This window comes from Lathamus discolor, chromosome 13 (assembly GCF_037157495.1).
Source record: "Lathamus discolor isolate bLatDis1 chromosome 13, bLatDis1.hap1, whole genome shotgun sequence".
Taxonomy (NCBI): Eukaryota; Metazoa; Chordata; class Aves; order Psittaciformes; family Psittacidae; genus Lathamus; species Lathamus discolor.
Window position 1 is genome coordinate 7,479,649 of NC_088896.1, and position 13,937 is coordinate 7,493,585.

General features: G+C 39.2%; 2 long non-coding RNA genes across 4 annotated transcripts in view; both read left to right on the forward strand.

The window, feature by feature from the left end:
- The window catches only part of LOC136021578 (uncharacterized), a 465,479-nt gene that overhangs the window by 31,411 nt on the left and 420,131 nt on the right, over positions 1 to 13,937 (forward strand). The gene's annotated exons all lie outside the window — the stretch shown is intronic.
- On the forward strand, positions 9,834 to 11,474 carry LOC136021580 (uncharacterized). The gene is made up of 3 exons (XR_010615833.1): positions 9,834 to 9,950; positions 10,195 to 10,279; positions 11,346 to 11,474. It is a non-coding gene; the product is annotated as an uncharacterized LOC136021580 (long non-coding RNA).

A 13,937-nucleotide genomic window follows, 5' to 3' on the forward strand; every position in this document is an offset into this window, starting at 1 on the left:
GTGCAGATTTGGCAGCGGAATAGGAAACCTGGAAATGTCTGGGCAAACAGATTGAGGCAGAGTGCCTACCTGAGGGGAACGTGTTGAGACCACTTTGGCTGGCTAGTGAAGGAAGCTTGTTTATGTAGGTGCTGCAGAAGGAGAAAGTAGTGAAGGTAACTTAAAACTCTGAAATGCGAGCATCTTTATCCATGTGTTTTAGTAGAATACTGGACAAGGTACTTCAGTTTCCTTGTGTTTCCACATGAGTAACTCTGAAGCCTGGTTTACTACAACGCTAAGACACCATTGCAAACAAAACATACGTGCTTGGATGCCAGATGTGATACATAGCATGAAACAGAAAAGCAGACTAAGTCTGAGGGATCTCATTTAATGCTCGGCACTAGTTAACAGACTTGAATAGCTGCTCAGAAATGGAGCACTTGGCAATATACATGCCGAGTTAGTCTGTTAATATAGCATGTGTAAGGCTGTAGTGTAGTGCAGCCACACAATAGGGCTGAATTATGGTTGCTTAGGCCAGTTTACTTCTGGCTTTTTCTGACCTTAGAGTGCTTCCTTTGCAGCCTTGATTCTGCCATTTAAACAAGGGGCATTTGTGCACTGTTTTTATGGGATGTTCAACGGATAACAATGACTGGAGGTTTGGTTTTCTGCTTGATTTTGCACACATTGAAGAAACACATTCCAGGAAGCGTCTCTAAATTTATTCTTGTAACTCGCTTTGGCTTTAATTGGTAAATTACTTCTTGCAAGTCTGTGAGATGGAGAGTCTCGTTTCCTGGAGTGATTTGATTGGCAATTTAGAGATGATTTGTTAAACTGAAAGTGTATTTTGTAAGATTAAATATGAAATTACAGAACTGCTAAGGGGTGTAATTGCCCTGCTTTCTCCTAGAAACAGCACTGGGCTGGAAATGTATACACCAAGCATGTTCCTGCAGCACTGGTACTGAAAAGGAAACACACCGAGCTTGAGAGACACCTTGGAGCTGAGAATCAAGTACCCATTCAATCTGTAAACCTGTTTTCTGGTGCAGCCCCCAAATTGTATTGTAAATAAACGAACCTTGAATCATAATCTCAGCAGATTTGTATGTGATGGGTCTCTGCACCCTTTAAGGTTCTATCTGGTTAATATTAATGCTTTCTGGGCCCTTAGCTTGCAAGCTCGTCTCTCTTTTAATATGTACAAGAATTTACGTTAACGTTTTTTCACTCAATAGTAGATATCCTGGTCTAGTTGAGGGATTCTGAGACATCTGTAGTTTCAGAGATATCTGTGACAGTGAGTTCCACTCTCTAGTGATATTGTTTGTTATGCTTTAATATCACTCAATCCACTTACATTTAGAATACATTTCTTCAATTGGCTGGTGAAAAATTACTGCTTTGGGGTTTTTTTTATTCCCTTGGTCAGATGTATTTTCCCTGCCCCTAGCCAGTGCAGCATTACTGGTACAGCCCAATTAGGTCCTTCTGAATTCTTTTATATATTTCCATCTATTTGAGTCTACTGTAATATTTTGTTTTTTTGCAGAACAGCACAGGAAAGGATGGGGAAGCCACAGCACGTTGTTGTTGTCGTTGTTTCCTATGAAATTCCAATCAGCTTTTCAGGAGTAAATCTGTGATAAGTCAACAGGACACCCAACAATTCCCTGCCTTTTTGGGAACAGGAAATTCCAGGGGTCTGTTAGCTGGCAGTGTGTATTCCAGCTTTCTCCCTCTGTGTGGTCACAAGCTCAGTTGCAGTATGGCTTTGTACCAGCCACACCTGGTGTGGAGCCTAATGCTACAAATGCTATCCTCTCTAGACTTGTCTCACCCTTATTTCCTCTTTTCTCAGCTGGTGAAAGCATTTTCTCCTGCTCACAGTGCAGGTACAGCCTGGCCTCGCTGTAGTCGTTTTGCATAGGTCACTGATTCTGACTTTCCCCATTCTGGTTGACACAAACCTGGGAGGAAGGAAGACCGAGATAAATACCATGGGCACGTTTTTATTACTGGGAGGTCAAGAATCGAGTTGTTAGCTTTAATATTCAGCTTTCATTTTAAAATCGTTTTATTTGTGTCCCTTCAAAAAACAATTGTCACATCCACTCTGCCAGCTGTGAAGTTAGAAAGGGAGACTTGTCATTAACCAGGGGAGAATCCATGCCTTTCAGTAGCAAGTTTACTAATTCTGATTTTTATTGTTGCTTTTCTTTTACAGCTAAAAGAAGAGTGGTTTCTCTGGTGAGCAAGCAGCTCACCTTTAGACACAAGCCTGAAAACAGTGACCTATATGAAGGGAGATATCCACAGACAAATTAACCTAGATCAAACTCCACAATGCAGAAAGCAGATTCATTTAAAAAAGAAGCACTCATTGTGGTGATTTTTAGATTAGGTTATGTAGCAGAAGGAGTTGACTGCCATTCTCGCTGCTGAAGGTTTATAAGGCCAGCTTTTACAGCAAAGGCTAATATAAACCACCCAATTACATCACCAAACCAGTTTGTTTTTCTCATAAAGAAATCTCATTGACTTCATTATCTTTCCACATATGCTCTAGCCAGCAGAAAGGGGTTTTTGTTTGCTTTTAATTTGAACTTCTACTGATGAGCTTCTCTAATTAAAAATAAACGCCATTGACCTTAGAAAGGTGCAGGTTGTGTAATGTTAATCCTCAAGGAGTAGGAAGAACATTTGGGTTTTTCTGTTGCTGGGAGCACAAATGGGGCAGGGAAGTTGATGGAACAGAAAGTCTATTCTTAATCACTACCCTATGAAGGGTCTATTAGTTCTCCTCCACGTCCAGAACAAACTCCAAAGTAAGCTGGTGGCAGGCGAGGCACACAATGACTGGGAATGTTCTGTCAGCTAGAAAGGGAGATGGGCATCGTATCTTTCACATATAATGACTGATACAAAAGGCAAAATCACGGCAAAACATTAGTTAAGGCCAGGCTGTATCTAATGCTTTATGCTATAACTAATTATTAATAAACTGTGTTTAATCTCTTATTTGACCTGACGGAGACTCACACAAATTAAGAGCCTGCCAAATGAATTACCCACTCAGTCTCTGGGATGTCTGATTGCAGCACTTCTAATGATCTGTTATCACTTATTGCTTGGGATCTTAAGAGGGTTTATCTTCTGTTTCAGTACTAGCTTAAATCTTGGTGTGGTGGAGCACCGGAGCTGGCCCGGAATGACCAGTTAGATAAATAATTGATTTTCTTTTCCTTAAAAACTTTTTGCATGCTTTATGTACACAACTCAGGAGCTTGTCATTACTTAACCCTTGCTTGTTATATTGAGACCTTAATCAAAGCTGTCTGTGGTTTTTATTGACATTAATGAAAGTGATGTATCACTGTCTTTTGCTCTTGCAAAAGCCTCAACTGTTTGATCTGCTGTCATCCCCTGTTGGGCTCTAGTCCTAAAATCACCTATAATTTTAAAGTCTGTCAGAAACCGTTCATATTCCCTCTTGTGTAGACAAATGGAGGATTTAATTCTGTAATGAACAGTGTATTCTGTATTCCAGACTGCTACAATGAGAAATAAGTTTGTATTTTAACTGAAAGAAGAGTACTGATGGAAGAAAACAATTTATTTCTAGCAGGCCTAGAGTACTGAGGGCAGTGGAGGTTCATCACTGTCAGCACAAAATGCTGCTTCTATTAAGCCCTCTACTGCTTCAGTGTCTTTTGATAAATACTGCATTTTGCTGTGAATTTAACCAATAGGTCCTCCTTGTCTTGTGCATCGGATCTATGGAATTTGGTAAGAGACCTCCCTTCCAGGTTTTTACACCTCGCTATAGGATCTCTGTGCCACTTCCAGAATCTGTGGAATTCTACTGTGCGCGCTTAAACATGTATAGTAAAATGCAGCACTTCGTATTGCATGTCACAAACTTTTCCTGCAGGGGACCTGCTCTAGAAACATCACATTCAGGCCTGTGATGAATCAGCAAAACAGTGATAATGGGTTTTAGAGAGGAAAAAAAAAGCCTATATTTGTGGTTCCATCCAGCAGGAGCAGCTGTTAACACTGGAATACTAATTCTAACTTTTTTTTTCGTATAACTTAGTAATTTCTGTCAATTTCCCAGTAACTTAGAATTTTCTTGATGTCAGAATATTTGTATGTCACTGGGTAGTATGTTTTCTTCCCCTAGCAAAGTATATATACCATTCTGTTTACAGAATAACCCAGTGCTAATATATACTGTTTACGGCTTTAGGATTTGTGAACTAGATTGTGCTGAACCTTTGAGGTTTCCAGGCAGGGAGAGCTAAAGATTTGCCAGATGATGATGATGTCATTCAGTTCCCAAAGGAAGAAATTTTATGTAGAAAATTGTAACCTGTTTAATGATTATTTTAATCCTAACAAGTGGGAAAGGCAGAAAATTTCATTAGAAGCTTGTTAAAAAAATGGACACTAATGGAGAAGTAAAATTGGGCTGATGTTATTAAGAGTGAAGAAGGCCAGTAGGATTAAGTTGGAAATGGAGCAGATGGCCAAGTCTAAGGCCCACTTCAAGTACAGATTAAAATAGAGTATTTGTGTGGTTTAGTATTCTTTGTTCATATGCTGCAATTACTAAAGAAAAACAAAAATCTCAGACCACCCTAGTCAATTGTATTTCTCAGATAAAGTAAAGCAAAATAAGACTCATTCCAGTCTGGAGGGCATCGTAGAAAGGATGGCTTTTCTGTTGTATGGGTCTCATCCACTGCTGGAACTTAGAGCTGACATGATCATAATTCTCTTCAGATAAGTGCAACTCCATGTTTCAAGAAAAAAAATCAGGATGGGACTCCTGTGGGAGTTGCATTTTGAGGGCTTTTTTGGTGGGGTTTTTTCTACCCCAACCAGACTCCCTATTGTAATTCTTAACGTATAAAAGCTCTTGATCTAGCTGAGGGAGGTTTGTTCCTTCACTACACAGTATTGGGACTTTAGTTTTCTGTGCTGCTGAATTGTTTATGGTTATTTAATGTAGACAACCCGTTGACTAATGGTATAGTTTATACCTGAAGGTTGCTCAAAGCTAGTACAGCAGTGCCAAAGAGACTTTGATAAGAATACATTTCTCACATAGGTGTTGTAGGGATAAGACTTCTAATTCGCCACTGAGACTCTTTTTCTCTGCTATTGCAACCAGGCTGAAATGGAAGAATACAGCGGGGAATCTGGCATGCTATCTTGACTCTTTTAAAAGCCTCCTCATTCCCAATGTAGAAGTTTATCTCTGTTGAATCATTTTTCTGTGCAAAAAAAAGTTGAGATCTGCTAACATTTCTAAAGAAGAAAACATAAAGTATTTTGTCCAGTGTGGATAACTGAAACTGTTTCTGGGGATGAACTCACAGCATCTGAGACAACACATTAGAAACAAAGTGTGGGTGAGGATTCTTGTGGAGCTGAATATCACGATACAGCAGAGAGGTGTTGCAGATGGCTGGAAATAAAGATCTGAGAGCTTAGCTGGCTTGGCACTTTAGGGAGAAGGCAATGTCATCTTCTTGCCTTTAGCACTGTTTTTCTCATTGTGTATAGGATGATTTCAGTAAGTGCTGACAAAGAGCTATTAAATCTTAGTTCACTCAAGGGTTTGGCTGTTTTGTAGGGACTTCAAAAGAAATTGAAAACTGAGGTATGAACAGAAAACTTTTTATGTGTTATGGGATTTCATTTTGGCCCAGAAGCCACAAATCTCATTGCACTTATTACTGAAGTCCCTGTGGACCTGATAAATAATTGATTTAAGGGAACTGTTCTTAGAGCAAAGGGGAATGGAATAGCAAAGAGGTCAGCAGCAGGTTTGCACAAATACATGAGCTGTGACAACTTTAGTGTTGTATTGATCAGTACTGGTGAAAGGGAGATTTGTGTGGGGTCAGGAACTACATTATGAAGGGCATGAAAACCTCCTTGGCTTTAGCCATGTAAAGGAAAGCAAGCAGTTAGGGGTGAGGAATGACCAATTACTGGGGAAATGTGGACCTTGGCACTGTACCCAGAAGAACACATTTTGTTATGTTGCATGGTAAAGGGAAGGAAGGAGGATTAAGGGGTTTTAAAGAGTGACTATGAAGCTACTTAAATGAGTAGCAAAGGAGCTGTTGAAGCCTAAGCCACTGCAGTTCTTTGCTTTGTACTCTAGGGATATTTGTCTGTTGCTGACCCGTTTACAGTAGTCAAAGTAGCCTGTGGCATGGTGGTTGCTGTTCAACCCTGAATGCAGTGAGTGTCAAAATTAAAGCTCATTGAGAATTTGTATTTAAATAATGGTAGCTTTGGTACTATTGTTATCCAGAGCATGATTTTCCTTTTTCTGTGGGTGAATAACTTACCATGTAAGACAAGCAAGGGGACTTAGTATCTGGAAATCAAAAGCTTCAGGGGTTATTCCATTTAGTAGTTCTAGTGTTGCCCAGCCTCTCTGTTTGTCTGGTGGAGATGAATGCTTTCTGTTGGCACTGTCCTTTGATAGTATGAGAACAGAGAATAAGCTCCGAAGTGCAACATTTCATAGAATCATAGAATGGTTTGGGTTGGAAGGGACCTCAAGACCATCCAGTTCCAACCCCCCTGCCATGGACAGGGACACCTCTCACTAAACCATCCCACACAAGGCTTCATCCAACCTGGCCTTGAACACTGCCAGGGATGCAGCACTCACAACCTCCCTGGGCAACCCATTCCAGTGTCTCGCCACCCTAACAGGAAAGAATTTCCTCCTTATATCCATTTGTTTGGTTTAGGTTTATTCTAAGAAATTTTAGCTATTTGTTCTGTAAGGGAATCTGCAAGTTCACACAGAAAATAATCTTAGGTGGTCAGAAGTCTTGTTGGGATGATTGCCCGGAAGTGGGAAGCATCTATGGAGCTTGCCAGACAGGCAAAGGAATCACACAGTGCAATTTCTTTCATGGTATGTTGGTAGATTCATTGGATTTCCACCAGCTAAAATAAGGAGCTGTTGTTAATACTCAGAATTGGAATGGAACTGATCCAAGTGTGGAGTTAAAAAAAGTTAATTTTAAGTCTAATTTGAGGCATCTGGTCAAAGACTCTGCAGGGCTGCTTAAATATTGAAAGTTGAGATAATTTCATTTTTTTTACATTGATGATACTAATTTTCATTTAGTTCTGAGAACTCTGAAAAAACATAAATTTTGCATCTAGAGAGAGCAAGAGCTGAACTGGAGTAAGAAAGCCATCATAGCAACATGTAAGCTAGCTTAATGTCAGTGTTAGCTGCACAAAAAATTACTGTAATAGCAGTGGTTTACTGGCAGTCAGTATTCTTGCCTCAGTCCCGGACTGTGCAGGAGCACCTGGATCTGTGCATTAATTCCCTGGGTGACCTTGACAAGGAAGATGGAGAGAACTGAAACTAGTAAACAGTTTTTCTTGGTGCTTGGAAACCTTCTTGTGGCTTTGTCTGGATTTTCTGTCCTTACACTACACTGTCTTGCATGCAATCTCCCTTTCCATTTGTGTCCTGTAATCCATCAGACAAGAATCTTGCCCACTTCTCTAACTTCCCTTCCCTGTCTTTAACTTATATGCTCCTAGTATCCAGCCTTTTTTCTTGAGAAGACGTAGCAGATACTATATGACACTTGTAGGGTATTTGCTCTGTGTATTTTGCCACTTCAAGCAGAGGCTGTGTCTGTGTAATTTATAACCTTCTTGGCTCAGAGACTTGTATTACTCTGTGTGTACAGTGCCTGACACAAGCTGACATCACTCTGGCTTGGTCTTTAGGTGCTACAGAAGAAATATGAGTAATAATGGTTATAGGAAAAGGAACCTTCTTATCAGTTTTGAAGTTATCCAGAGCATCAACATCAATAAAGTGTCATAAAGTTTCCAGTTTGTGAACTTTATCTGCACTGAACAGCTAGGGATAGAGAATAAAAAGCACATACTGTAACATCAGACTGGTTTTGATCCTGGAACCGGGACTTTGCAGTTCATCTGGTTTCCCAGAAGCTAGCGGATACTTCCAAATGTGAAATGATTCCACTTGTGCAGAAATGTAAGGATTCAAAAGTTCAGCTTCAGCAGTTTCTGCTGGGGCTGTGCCCAGGGTCTGCCGCTTACTTTGTAATATATTTTTTCTAAATTAATTATATTTTCTTTTCAAAACATAGGAAGTCCAAGCATTTAATCTAATTTAGTTTATTTATCAGTTTTACCCTGCTGAGCCTCGCTGTAAATCCAATAACCTTGGTAGACCTGGAAACTTAAGCACTTGTCCATTGGCAAAGCTTTCTTTAGTTGTAAAGTGTGGAATATTTCCATCCCTCTCATTAGGTGGGAAGGATTTGGGTTGAAGATACTCTCAGAACTGCAGATAATGTCATCAACACCGAAGAGCATTTTAGAAGACGTTTTCTTGAAGGTCATCTTCATCTGTTCTTCTCCAACCATTTGTTCTATAGTCAAATGGTTGGTGTGGTTGGTTTTGTGTGTTTTCTTTGGGGGGAATATTATATTTCCAGGTAGCCAGATGGCTTGGTATTCAGCTGCTTCAGGGATCCTATTACAGCAGTGGTGAATATGTCTTAAAAGACCATCTAGCACTTGTATAGGGTGAACATGCACCACCAAAAGACGTATCATTGCTTCATATCTTCTTTTTGATGTTTAATGAGGATCATTAAAAAACTACAGCATGCTGTGGTCCTTTTTTGCTATGTGTTGTGGCAATCAAGTAAACTGACGATAAATCCGGACTCAGTGGAAATAAGCTGAAAGAGTTCCATTAGCTCCTGTGAGAAGTGGATGGGTTTTTCGTGAGAAGCTGAAGTAAATATTGAAAACAAGATTGACCTCCAGGTCAGAGTGAACCTTTAATGTTCTGTGTGACTTTATCACCATCTGCTTTGAGTTCTGTTCATGCTGCAGAAGGTCACATACAGAAACTTACAGTAGACTTGAGAAAGTGCCCTGCTGTCCTCTGAAGGAAAGCATGAGGCGTGGAAAACTGAATGTGGTTGGATTGCCAGCTGGATGCTGATGTAATGGGGGAGTTACTTATCAAGAAATGTTAGGTATGCTTCTGGAGCTGCTGGAGAGATTTTTTTTTTTTTATGGTCATCCCATTTGGGTATTTATTTTCTTGTTGTTAATTAAGAAGCAAATGATTCCCAGTTTTGTTTAGATAAACAGTGAAACATGCAATAAATGTATGCTGAAATTAGACTGAAATCCTCTCACCAGTTTGGGAATTAAGAGTGCAATAAGCAGTAACAGGGTTTGTTTACTGCTCTCTAATTTCTGAATAAACTGTTCAGTACATGAGGATCACTGTGTTTAATAATAAACCATAAGCAACTGCATATGTTTGGCCTTATGCTCTCAGACCACATTAAAAATTACAGTTAAACTTTGTGATGCGTTGTTAGGAGAAGGCTTATGATGCTCAGGAAATGCAGACTGGAATGGGTTTGTTGTATGGTGCATGTCATAGGTGCAGAGGGCACTTACTTCTTTCTTCAGCAACCTGGTAAGGTGTTTGGGGTGCTGAAAAAATCACACAATTTTGTAAAAGGGAGTGCAATTACATGACCAGAGCAGGTATATCAGCAGCCTGAACACTGTCCTCATCTGTGGTGGTTTGTTTCTTTCAGGAGGAGGCGGCTTTTAGTATTCTTATAATTGGTGTGTTAATGAAAATTAACAATTGCTGATTATCTACTGCAGTGGCCCTACAGAGTAAATCTGAAACCCAATGTCTGCTAATATATCAGTAGTCAAAATCTTGTTTTTTTTTTTCTTTTTTTTTCCCCCTTAACCTTAGTGATCTGGAATTTGCTTAAGTCCTTCTGCCCAGGAATTGTTCAGTGCTACTCTATAGGAATCGATAAATGTGTTTTACAGAGGAATGCTTCATGCAACCTGGATTACGTACAAAGAGGGTCAGGAAAGTAAGTGTCAGGAAACATTGCCCTTTTTGAGACAATAACTTTAATTTTTGAGTTTTTGGGGGATTTCTTTCGCCATATCCAGGTTTAAAATTAAGGACAAAAGGGCAAGCAAAATAAAATGGTGCTGGTCTCAACCAGAGTAATTCAGAGATGGCTTTTTTGAGGGGGAGGGACCAGGTGCAAACTGTTCCTTTAGTGTCATTCCTTCCCCTTTTGATTCTCTTCTTGTCATTTTCCTGAGCAGGTTTCACATAAATAGAACATGAATGGATTCGCCTGCTCTAATCCAGATGGGAGGATGCAGAGCTGATACAGTTTTGATGTGAAAGGTACATTAGGTTTCATTTAAATTATGTAAATATGTATGTTCTCCACTGAATAAGTGAAGACAAACTGGGAGGCATAGATGATAATTGTATATAGAGAGGTGTGAGCCCTTGGAATTGATACACACACGCACACAAGCTTTTCAATTTGGAACAGCTTAATATTGTAGATGAATCACTGACCTGATCTTGCAAACAATTACCCATGTGCTTAGTCCTGTGTACCTGTGTAATACTGTTGCAGGCAGTAGGTTAATTGAAATTTGGAGTAAGTGTACAAATGATAGATCAGATTGGAATGAAATTTTATGCTTGCAAACAATTTCCCCATTGCTGCATATATTTAGGTTCTGTCCTATGAAGTGAGTCCAATTATTGCAAAGGTTTGTCCCCCTCTAGGTAACAGTGCCATTAGAGAGCAGGCAGAAAAAAAGCATCCTTGAGAATAAACTTACCCCATGAAATAATCAAAACTTTACAAAGGCTTTGGGCCTCTTGAGTGATTTCCTTCTGGTGCTGACAGTCCAAACTGAGCCAAATGGATGGGCTTGACAACTATACGCTTGTGTTGTGTAGTATTTACTAACCATGGACTATAGACTGGAGCTTTACAGAGGGCAATGAAAATGATTTTGAAAGAGTCAAATCAGTGCACTGCTGTAACAGGCTTGAATTATTATGAAGTAAGATATGATAATGAGCTATAAAGGGACTCAGGCTCTGTTTTGAATAGCAAGTCTATTTGTTGTGAGGGCTTGGAGAGAACTCTGCACAGGTGTGTGTATTCATGTTCCTCATTAGAGAAATAAAATATTCTCCCTTATTCTTAGCTCATTTATTGTTCAGAACAATAATATTCCCTAAAGAAAACTAATTTTGGGGGAATAAACATGTGACTTGGTCTCCGTGTCAGCAATAGTAACTTCTTTTTGTTTCTCAGCTAGCTAGGCCAGCAATAATTGTGTAGTTCCACAGCCCCGGAATGCTAGAAAATTGTGATTAATGTAAGTAAAGGGAATGTATGGTGTGTCTTTTTATGCACATTTTTTATGTCACATTTGCGTTAAAGGCCACAAGCATTAGCTGTGGTGAACTTGAGGATGACTGCAGTTTTACCAGCTGTGAAGATCTTGACTTCTCTTCTTTATTGACACATAAGGGAAAAATTTAAGGTAGTATTTCTGACTTAATCACCTTTTAGATATTGATCTTTTCTCTTTATATGTATACACCTATATATACCAAATACCCTCAGAGCCAGTGATGATAATGCAGAGATTTTCATTTATTATAGGAATTTTCTTGTAAATAGAACAGGCTTTTACCAATTCCTGCATATTTGGAAGGAGATGTGATATTGCCCTACAAAGATTCTACAAAAATCATGATGTTGTCTTATATTAAAATATTTATTAGGAAAAAGATATTTTGTCTTTAAAAATAGATGTTTGGAATTAAGAAGTTGCTCAGCAGCAAACAATTGGAAAGTTTCTCCTATGCAGTGTTCTTTCAAAATCCTGCATTTAGAGTACTCGCTATCTGCATGCTGCTTAGGATGAAAGACTTATAAAACAATTGCTGTGTATCAGAAGGCAATACAATTGCATTTACTTTAGTTTAAAACTTACTTGTTTAATTAGAAATTGTCTCCTGAATGTATCTGGAAACTTTCTCTCTCGAGTCACTTTGTTGTTAATAGATTTTTAACCAGTTATAGCATACGATTAGCATCTGGAAACATTATGCATATTTTATATGGAATATATAGTCACCCATTTATAATTTAGAATATATGTTGCTAAAACATTAAACATTGACAGCTGGCCTCATGTTACTACTACTACTGTGTATTATAAGTACAATGAGATCACTCAAATATTCCCACAACCTTTCTATCAACATTAATTTATTGTTAATACTTTTACAAACTATGGTAGCATGAAAATGGCCATAATGTATCATAAATGAGTTATGAAGTCATCTCTGCCTTGTCATTTGTCATTTAGGCTGTATATCACAGACTGTTGTTAAACCTCTATGGAAAATACACTGATCCACAAGTATCAGAAAGAATACACTGTGCTTTGAGGAAATACCAGGGTTTTCAAGGAAAACTTTTTGGTAAACAAGTCAGTTACTGTGCTGTAATGTCCTGGGTTTACCTCTTGTAGCATGCAGTTTGTTCAGCAAACAAGCCTCCTGCTTTGCTTGCCCTCAAGGGCTTTCTGTATCTTTTAAAACCTGATCACTTTGCAGTTGCAGCTTTTCTGCAGCCATTTTTCTGTATGGTACTGCTTTTTGGTTTCCTGCTTTAGCTGTGTTATCACACAGTGTCTCCTCCCTGGCAGATTAGGGAGTAAACTGAGGTGGAAGGAAGGAAGTTGAAGGTCCTCAAGTCTAAGTGGGACTGCTGTTTGGGATGGATGCAGTGGGAGAGCAATCTAGTGGAGACATTGTCACCTTGGTGAGCACAGTGCTCTTTTGAGAACCAGAGGAATAATGGACTGCTGGTCTCCTTACACAACTGCTTACATGAAAAAACTCATTAACATGCTTAAGTAGTTCTGGAAGCAGGAGATGGAGTTTAGCGACCGCCCTTCTGAGGTGCGTGGACAGTGGCTCTTGCCTCCATCACTTTGCTAATGTAAATCAGAAGCACATGCACTTCCCTAGCCTGGCACATGCAAGACTAATGATCTTCCTCTCCAATTCCTTCAAATCTCTCCTTTCCATTGTGCAGTCCAGATTGATTTGTGGCCTTTGCCCAAGTCCATAAATCTTGATTCTGACAGACAGTTTTTATGAGCTCTGCTTTAATCTGCCTTTGCAAGTGTAAGTTATTTTGCTGCACTTTTGATTTTATGCCTGTGGAGAGGAGGGTGCTTCTGAGGCCTGTGTAAGTAATTGGTAAATGCTGTAGTATGTGCCGTAGTTAACTGCAGAAGAACTCTTTCTTTGCATCCAGTTATTCATTGCTGCCAGATAACCTGCTGTGCTATCTCTGCAGTGGTGAATGGCCATTTTGCAAATGCAGTCCCTGGACTATTGGATGTATAATCCTCCCTTTTGAATATTTAAACTGTGCCGCTGAATCAGTACTAGCCATTTTGTGATAGTATCTCAAAGCAGTGTGCTGGAATTCCTTGTGCTATACATGGCATATTATTATCTTAATAGTATTTCTGTTGATGAATTGGCTGCTTTTTGACTATAACCTATCACTGTGTACAACTTAATTTCTTCCATTCTGTGTGGTCCTAAACCAGCTAAGCTGCACTGTCTGAGAGAGGCTTTGCAGCCGTTACAGGTATGTTAGAGCTAGAATTTAATGGAAACTATATGTATTCTGAGATATCACTGTGCAAATGTATGGATTAGTCTACTTTTGATACTACAATGATAGAACTAGAATTAGTGAGGACCCCAAATGGTGTTTGAGATTGGAAGGGAATAACTTCAGTAGTGTGGATTCTCCCTATCTAAGCATAAATTAATTGTTCCATTGTTTGTATCCAGTTTGTAATCTGTAATTTGCTGTTCTGAAGGGTTTTTTTAATAAAGGAGAAAACTTTGAAATCCTGTTAAAGACATGGTAAATCCAGGCAAGATATTAGATGAATTTTGCAAGTTGGGGTTCCAGTGTCTACAAAGCCATCAATTC